This window comes from Parasteatoda tepidariorum, chromosome 3 (assembly GCF_043381705.1).
Source record: "Parasteatoda tepidariorum isolate YZ-2023 chromosome 3, CAS_Ptep_4.0, whole genome shotgun sequence".
Classification (NCBI taxonomy): domain Eukaryota; kingdom Metazoa; phylum Arthropoda; class Arachnida; order Araneae; family Theridiidae; genus Parasteatoda; species Parasteatoda tepidariorum.
The window spans coordinates 37780758-37789782 of record NC_092206.1 but is presented as its reverse complement, the minus strand read 5'-3'; the positions used below and the strand labels follow the sequence as shown (position 1 = coordinate 37789782).

General features: G+C 30.5%; 1 long non-coding RNA gene across 2 annotated transcripts; it reads right to left on the bottom strand.

Moving 5' to 3' along the window:
* Positions 1-4585: 4585 nt before the first annotated feature.
* Positions 4586-8627, bottom strand: LOC107447523 (uncharacterized). Of its 2 annotated transcripts, none has more exons than XR_006226531.2 (3): positions 8484-8627; positions 6907-6996; positions 4586-5867 (listed from the first exon to the last, which is right to left on the bottom strand). It is a non-coding gene; the product is annotated as an uncharacterized lncRNA (long non-coding RNA). The 2 variants fall into 2 exon arrangements; XR_001584544.3 differs by having other exon boundaries at positions 6907-6987; positions 8484-8624.
* Between the last annotated feature and the right edge of the window lie 398 nt (positions 8628-9025).

The window sequence follows — 9025 nt, the reverse complement described above, 5'->3', positions numbered from 1 at the left end:
GAAAGAGCATTCGTGGGCACTTGGGTGTCCGAAGAAATGAAGAAAGCTATTGAGAAGGGATACAAGATAGTAAAGGTTTTTATTTATTTATTATTTTGAAAATCACTGCACGTTTCATTTCACTTTTTTCTTAAATATTATTTATTTTCAATTTTTCAGATTTTTTCAAAATATATTGAAAATATTTATATTTAATGTATATATAATAGCAGAAGTTATCTATTTATTCTGTTTGTCTAATTTATAATGGGAATTTTTTATTTTATTTTCTGCTTATTAACAGTTATTAATAGCAAATAATGATGTTTTTAAACTTCATTTTTGTAGAAATGATGTGACACGTTTTGAGATGTCCTGTACAGACCTACAATGTGCATGGAGGAGGCAGAAACAACATTAAAGATCTTGCCTCGACCCTGTACCGATTCAAGATTATTGTCACGTAAAGAGAGTGGCAAATCGGACTGTGTTTAGTGAGGAGGATGTTGATAGCATGAGGTTTAAGTATGCCTCTCCTTTCCCAAATTCCATCCTGGGAAAAAGTTATTATAGAAAACGACAAGTTGGAAATAGTAATGTAAAATATGTACTTTTGTTTTCTTTTTGTGTGTGTTTATGTCCTCTAATATTGTCCTATATTTACTAATATTGCCTTCTAATATCTCATTAATCAGTGTAAATTATACAATGGTGCAACTTCATTATTTTATTATTACTTTTCAATAAATGCTCAATATTCTATTGGTGTATATATGTTCCCATTTCAGTTTTATTTGTTTGCCCGAGAGGCAGTTTTATGTAAGTAAACTTCTGGTCAACTTATTTTTTAATATTTTGTGGGCCGCTGTTTAATTGTTGCTAAATTTTGGCCACTTTTTGGTTCAGGTAGAAAAGAAATCATCTTGTTCTGTACATTCGAAAATGCTTTACTGTATATATTACTATCTGGTGTAAGAGAATTCACATTCAGCTCAGTGCTTCTTGTGTAGGGAGATAAGTTTAAGCATTTAAGAAAGGAGTCACTAAGTTACTAAATTCCCATATTTTAATACTACTATGGGTATTTAATTGTTTCAGTTTATTGTTCATAAAATATTAATACCATAAATTTAAAAACTTCAATTTTGACTTTTGGTTTCATAATGAATGGCTGTGAATTAGCATTGTTGTCACGTAACGTTGTCACATAACGTCTGCTGTAAGCGAGTTCAATCTTGGATGCGCAAAGTCGCTTGAGTTAGCTTCACCGGAATCTTTTTTCGATGCTAACAATGCCTCGTTAGCTATTCTTGTGAAAAAAGACAAAAGCAGGGCTTCTCAAAAGAGGTTTCGGCAATTAAGCGAGTATCTTCAGAAGAGAAATTCCAAAAAATATAAGAAATCTTCTGACGACAAAAAAAAAGTTAAAGAGGGAGCCACCTACTGTTCTGGTGGTTTTTAACTTATAATATTCAGATAAAAATTCTACATATTTCATAGATATGGGGCACATATTACTTCATATATCAATAAATCTTTTTCAAACAGTGTTTATATCACACAATACATAATGTTTTTGTGTTTATTATTCATATTATCTGTCTTTCTCTATGTCAGTTAACTTTATGATATATTTTTTAATTCTTTAGCATGCAAAATAACAACATATAGCGTTAGTATTTACATCATTTTACTTGATTTTGGTACTTAGAAGTAAATTTTTGATTACTATATTAAAAACCCTCTTTTCTTAGAATGAAATTCTAAAGAGTGAACGTAATGTTCAAAATGTTCCATGCGTCTCAATTTTTCTCCAAATTTTAGGAAACTTTTATAAACTACGTAATAATGTTTAAAACAGTTTGTAGGGAATAAAATGTTTAATTATTTGGCATAACATATTCCGAAGAATTAATTTTGATCGCCCCCGACGAGGTTTGCGAAGTTAATGACTTAAAAAACGGTGTTAACAATTTCACCAATTTCCTAATGTCTCAATCCAATGACGAACTTCAAAAAACCATTATCGGTATCCTAAATGGATACATAAACTTTTTACAGACAATGAGAGAATAATCTCTTATTTTTGATAAACTTTAATATATTAACTCTCTTTTTAAAAATCAGTTTTTTTTTCAGATACGTAAATTAATTAGCTATTAACTTTTTCTTTTTAAAATGTATTTAATTATATTTCCATCTAATATAGTAAACAAGCTTCAGCTTTTTTTTTTTTTTAATACATTCGTTAAGTTAGTTTCTTTTGGAGCAGACAGACGGCAGCACCAATTCTACTGTTTGGTTTTAAAGATCCCGAACAAATCTTTAATGCTATGTTGAGTTTATTCAGTTTACGATTTTTTTCTTCAGCTAATTTGATATATTATGATAAATGAAATTTTTAAACCTTGTTAAATGATTATTAAGATATTTCACATCATGTACAAGTTATTTTTTCAAATTACCCTTCAATTATTGTTTAAGTAATATTATTTCAAATTTATTTCTCCTTGTGAGTTTTGTGGTGGTGGCAACGGTGGCGGAGTATTCATACGAGAGCAGCTGTGAGCGTCTCTCTTGAAGAATGCGATTCACAACAGCCGAAGGATAAGAAATGCTGGAAGAAAAAAATCTTTTGGAAGAAAGGTCAAGATAAAAGTAGAGATTCTGACTGAAAATAGCCATCAACAGAAAGGAAGTCCGTAAATTCTGACTGGAGAGTATGAATGAAAACTGTTGGATGAACTAGAATGGCCATCAACAGAAAAGGAAAACTGGATTCATTGAAAAGCACAGTTTCTGGAATTATTGTAATTTAGATTTGATGTATTGATTTTGTTACATGTAAATAAAATAAAATTCTTTTCTTAAAAAAAAATTATTTTTTTGAGAACTGCCTCAGGTAATTGTATTGACTGACTCTTGGTGGAAACCTAGAACCCACCATAGCTCACCGTTGTCAACCAAGCCACGGGTCGGTGTTTTGTTTCTTCTGGGCGGAACCAGTAGTATACAACCTTCTGATACGCCTTCACCCAGTACGCCAACCCAAAGAGAATGTTGCTCCACCTAGTGAGGATATCCAAACTGGAGCCTGGGGTCCGAACCGGAAACCGTCACTGGTCAGTCTCAGTCAAAATAGTGGTTATTTTGACAGTATTCAATAATTTTTTTTTCAATCAAGAGCCTTCTACAGTATTTAGCTATATTTTAGGGATGGCGTTTTCGGAAAGATGGGATAGTATATCTTAGTCAATCTCCAAAATTTAAAATGTCAAAAGTCACAAATGCCTTGGCCACTTGTCACGCTTTTGCAGATTCCCGATGCCATACGTGAAGAATTTAAATTGAGATGTGTGTCAACTACAAGCGAGCATTTTTAATATAGGAATTGTTCAATTTCATCTATGTCCCTTTTAAGATATTAAGCATTTTCATGTGATTGCTACAAGTGAACTAATTTATGTGTTTAATAAATCAAGCTAGATAATTTCTAGCATTAACAGTCACAAACTGGTCGCTTAACTTGGCAACATATTAGCTTTTAGCAGTTGAAGACCACTGGGGTACCTTGGGGTTGTGAAACCCATGTTTACTTAGAAGTAAACCCCCTGAGGAAGTTAAATGCATAAAATACTCTTAGTAATATTTTATACAGTAATTGATCGCTTGCAAGAAGTTCTCGAAGTCAAAGAAATGGAAGATTACATGCCTAGCATTACCATGTACGTTCATTTAAATGAAACCTTACAACAGCCAAATATGGCATTCTATTGCAGAGATGCCAACTAGCTCTGGACAGTGGATAAATATTTTTGAGCGGCAGTCTTTCAATGTGCGATTGATTTAATAAATTCGATTTAAAGAACTTTAACTTGTCACTACTTCTAAATAATCCACAGGCATACCGCTTTGTTGATTGTGATATGACCTGTCGTGTCCTTCAGATTTTAGTTAGTTCTCCACTGTTTTGTAAAGTACTTAGTTGAATCTGAAGCAGATGGCATCCCTCCTAATTTTTCTCACACTATGCTACTGTTTTATACCAGTTGGCATTTTGCCTTCTATAGTTAATGTGTACCTTGGAACAAACATAACCAAAAAAGGCTTGTTGAAACAGGAATCTAATTAGTATTTGAAAGCTATTTACGGACGATATAACAGGACAATAGTTGTGAAGACCTTTTCCTCCTATTAAAATAAACTGGTGGCAGTTAAAGATCACTAGGCTACACCTTAGGGTCATGAAATAACCCATGTCTACTTCAGAGTAAATCGCTTGAGGAAGTTTAAACCATAAAATATTTCCATTTCCTATCAACTTTTAATACGGTCATATCGTATAGCAACTTTTAAATTACTGTCGTTTGAAAATCAAGCTATATCGAGTTTAATGGCCCACCACCAGGCAATGAAGAAAATTTTAAAATCAGCTTAACACAATAGTACCAAATGTTAAAATACAAACATTTTTTCATCTGCAATGTATCAAAGATGTAACATCATAAGTTGTGGAAAAAACTAATGACTTCTCTAATTGTTTGCCATGTTTTGAATAAAATGTTAAAGATTAGAAAGTCTCCCATTTCATTTCAAAATACTTCTATTTTTCAGCAGAGTGGTTTATTTTCAAGTTTCAACGCATTAAGTTATTTAACATAATTTGGCAATAACTTCATTATAAATTTTGCACTTGATATGCCACTCAGTGCTTGTTAACTGGGCAGAAAAATTTTTGAATTTTAAAAAATGTGATGCAGACATCTAAAAACATTCTGCTATTTAGAATTAAGTAGATCATACATACACAACTTATAGGTTAAAAATTACAACCAATGATGACTTAACATATTTTTAGATACTAGCAATGAGAGGAGTTTCAAGTTCACTGGGGTACCTCGGGGATGTGAAACCCGTGTTTACTTCAAAGTAAACCCCCTGAGGAAATGTGCAGGAAACGTATATATCTTTTTATAGAAATGACTTATTTAATGAAACTGCCATGCAGTATTGTGCACATATGAATAAGATAGCATGAAAATTATGGTGTTATAGAAATTTGCATGAAATGAACACATCCAAGGTGTCAGTGTGGAGTAGAAAAAGTACCATTTGCATGGAGTACAATTAATTATGCATTCTACTAGTTATGTAAAAAGTGAGCATGGCAAAGGTTTGAGGAGAGCTGAGAGCAACTATGTGCCTTCCTTCCAAACCGGTCACTAATTCATGCTGATTTGTTTATTATCATTCATTTTGAGAGCTCTGTAAGGCATAACAGAAATGGCATATAACACGAAATTGTCAGCAATTGCAAACAAATAAAGAGGGACATAAACAAAGATGCCATCACTGTAGAAATGAACATTCATGACACTGCATGGAAAGACATTGAGGTCTGCGTGTCCACCCAAAGTTATACCATCTCACAGACGCTACCAGTATGGAATGCATCTCTTTTGAGAATGCTTGAATGATAACAGGTTCTAGGTTCTCACCAAATCAAAGAACACCTAAAATTGTCTTGAAAGTTAGACCTGAACTAATCTTTAAAAAAAAAAAGATTTTCATTAATAAGTTGCCCAGTGGACATAAGGCTGGCTACCTTGCAAACAAACTTGTGACTGCTATTTATAGTAGATGTTGACATACATCAACCTCCTGATGGCTGCACCAAGGAGGACCTAGTGCAGACTTCGAGTTGACGTTCTATTCCTTCAGGCTCATAATGATAAATATTTGTTATCTTTGCTCATCGTAACATTGGACAGTCTTTTGTTGACGTTTTAGATGCTGAACCTGTGATTAGAAATTATTGCCGAAGTCTAAGGATTACAGACCTCACATTTAGCTATCAGGCCTCCCATATTCTACTTAGTTCAACATACCTAAAAATTAAAGAAAAACAAATTTTAAACTTTGAAATATTTAATTACTAACTGAAATAAAAAATAACTAAGAAACATTTATATTGTTTAAATATTGGAACAAAAAGATACAATAGAAAAAAGAAATCAAAACTTTCAGCATATATATATAACGGAAAAAAAATAATAAAAAAAGATTTTTAACAATATTTTGAAAAGAGGCTTGTCACATTTTCTCTTTCAGAACAAGCCAAAAAAATAATTAAAAGTTTTGGGCGAAGACAGATACTGTTTCAAATGTTTTAGTTTAGATTAAAATAAGGCATGTTAAGTTTTTGCTTGACCCCCGGCACAAGTTTAAGATACTTTTAATTTGTGTTTTCCTTTAATGTAGCAAAGTAATTTTTTTGTTTTATATTTTGAAATTTTAATGCAAAATTAACGAAACCAACACACAAAAATATTGAGTATAAGGAAATTTGTACAGTCTACAATATGATTGACTGTATTTGGAAGAAACTTAAATTAAACACAAATATTTAAATAGAAAAAGTTACCTAGAAAATAAATTTTGAGAGCAATATTCTTCATATATTTTTTTCCCAAGAGATTCTTCACAATTCCTTATGCTTGAATTCAAGAAATGAATAAAAAGAAAAATAATTTTAAAATCAGCCAAAAATTGATTAAATAAAAGGGAAAGAAACATAAAATATAACCTCTATTTTTACTATTTTGAATTGTTATATTAGTGAATAGCTAACTGAACTAATATCATTAACTCTACTAAGAGATAAATCAAATCAGGGAACTTCAGGAATCAGGGAACATTTAGTAAGAAGCTCTCCTGCAACTTGTTTCAAAATTTCACTTCTCATTAAATTTTATAAAATTTGCAAATTTTAACCAAAAACTAATTTGAAAATCTGGTTTAAAATAGAGATGTATCAGATCTTAAAAATTTGCTACATCTGGATACCAGGTTTTAATTGACTCTTCTACCCGTCCAGTTCTGAGAACCTGAACTAAATTTTAAAAACAAATTTCAATTTTTACTCACCTGCTTTAAACTGTTACACCACATAAATGAATGATTCACTATCATCAGTAATTGTCAGAACACAGCTGAAGTCTAGAGATCCTAGTGATACTTAAAAATTTCAGTTACTTAGTATTTAGTTCATATACTGGTTACACATAGACAATGTACATTTCAAAAACTTATGAATATCAACATGCATGTAACATTTATAAAATTCATGAAAAATATGTATAATTAACATTACAGCTTTCATATAAAACAATAACAGGTACACTATTCAAGCCTCGAAATTCACAATGGTTTTAAATCACCAAAATCTTGTTCGGACCACCATAAAATAATTATCAGTGGTCTCCATGACTAGCAATGTAAAAAAAAAGTGTATACTATTAGTTTTTTTATGGTTTGGTCTATGATTTTGTAATATAAGAACACATTATCTCAATATTTGAAGGGGGAAAAAATCTGACAATGGCATGTAAATGAACCAGTGTAAAACTGTTTGAAATAATAATATATTTTGACATTAATTGATCTGAAAAACCAATAATTAAAATTTTTTTTCATTTCTACCCCTGTTATTATCATCAATATTAATAGAAATACAGTTAATGTACAAATTATTAATTTCTTGCTAATTGATTTAGACTGATTTGATGACTGCTAGCAAAGTAGTTTGCAAAACACAAGTCCTATTGAAAAATGCAACGTGATTTTGATTTCTTAATTTTTAAAATATGTCTGTGGTTCAAAAAGCAAAAAAAAGTTTTTCCCCATCATTTAAGAAAAACTGTTTTGGGTCTACAAGAGCACTATAAATAATATTTAATAACTTTACTTTCAATGGAAAAACTTACTTGTAAATATTAAAATATTTAACTATCACATGAAATTAAAACGGATTAATATGCAGAACATCTACTATAGTAATTGAGTTAAAAGAGAAAGCTTTCTGCAAATTAAAACTTCAACTGACATAAACCTAATGATTATCATTGAAAAAAAAATGCATAACAAGAACATATTTCTTTAAAGTATGAACAGGGGTCTGTCTAGGTTTTTCTGAAAGGTACCTATTTTGTGAAAATTTAGACATAATTTGTGAAAAATTAAAAATTATATTACAAAATCAATACAAAAACATGGTAAAAAAATTGATTTATCGTTTCTTAAAGGATACAAAAATAAAATTTTAAGAAAAAATATTTTGTGAAAGTTTTTCCTAAAGTTGAATTTGTGAAACTACCGTTTCACCTAAAATTGAATTTGTGAAGGTACCGCTAAACAGTAGTAAATTCGGCCTGGACAGACCCCTAAATAAATTAAGCAAATTAAGGACTTTCAAGTGTTATTATATTAATTATAAGAATTGTTTCCAAAATCTTTACGGTTTCAAAAGCGATAAAATTATTTTAATATCAAAATAACAATAGTTCCGTTTATAAGAATTTTCAACTACATATTTTTACATTACAATATCCTTAATAAGCTAAATTACACGTTTAACTAAAACAAATAATCATTATGTCACCATAAAACAGAAAAAGTTAATGAAATAATTAGTTCTTAATAACAAATATCATTATTTAGATTACTTTCTGTTGTGTTTCTCACTGAAGAAGTACGAAAACAGTTCTAATCAAATGGCGACGAAAGTTACAGTTACAGAAATAAAGGGGACACGTTCCATTATTTGCACTGTATTACACCAGTTGCTATTACTGACCGTTCCATAAAGAAAACTGATTACACCAGTGCACCGCACCAGTTATTTCTTATTAGTATAGTGCTGCCATAGATTTAGTATAGTGCTGCCATCTTTAGATCAATTTCATAATGACTATAGGTTTCTTTTAATTTCAGAACCATAACTAACTTTGGGTTATTTCACAGCCATTACTTTTTGTTCTGTTTAAAACTCCTCTTTGTTATTTACCTTATTTTCTTTTTAAAAGAAAAGACGGTTCTTTTCAAAACTAAGCGTCTTCACTCTGATTCTTCTCTTTTAAAGAAGATAAAAAATGTAAGGCATTAAGCTTTACATTTATATTTAGAATTATATAATTTCAACACAAAGCTGAAAACATATAAATGCACTTTAGTTTAGATAACTGTCGAAACATGCACTTAAAATGTT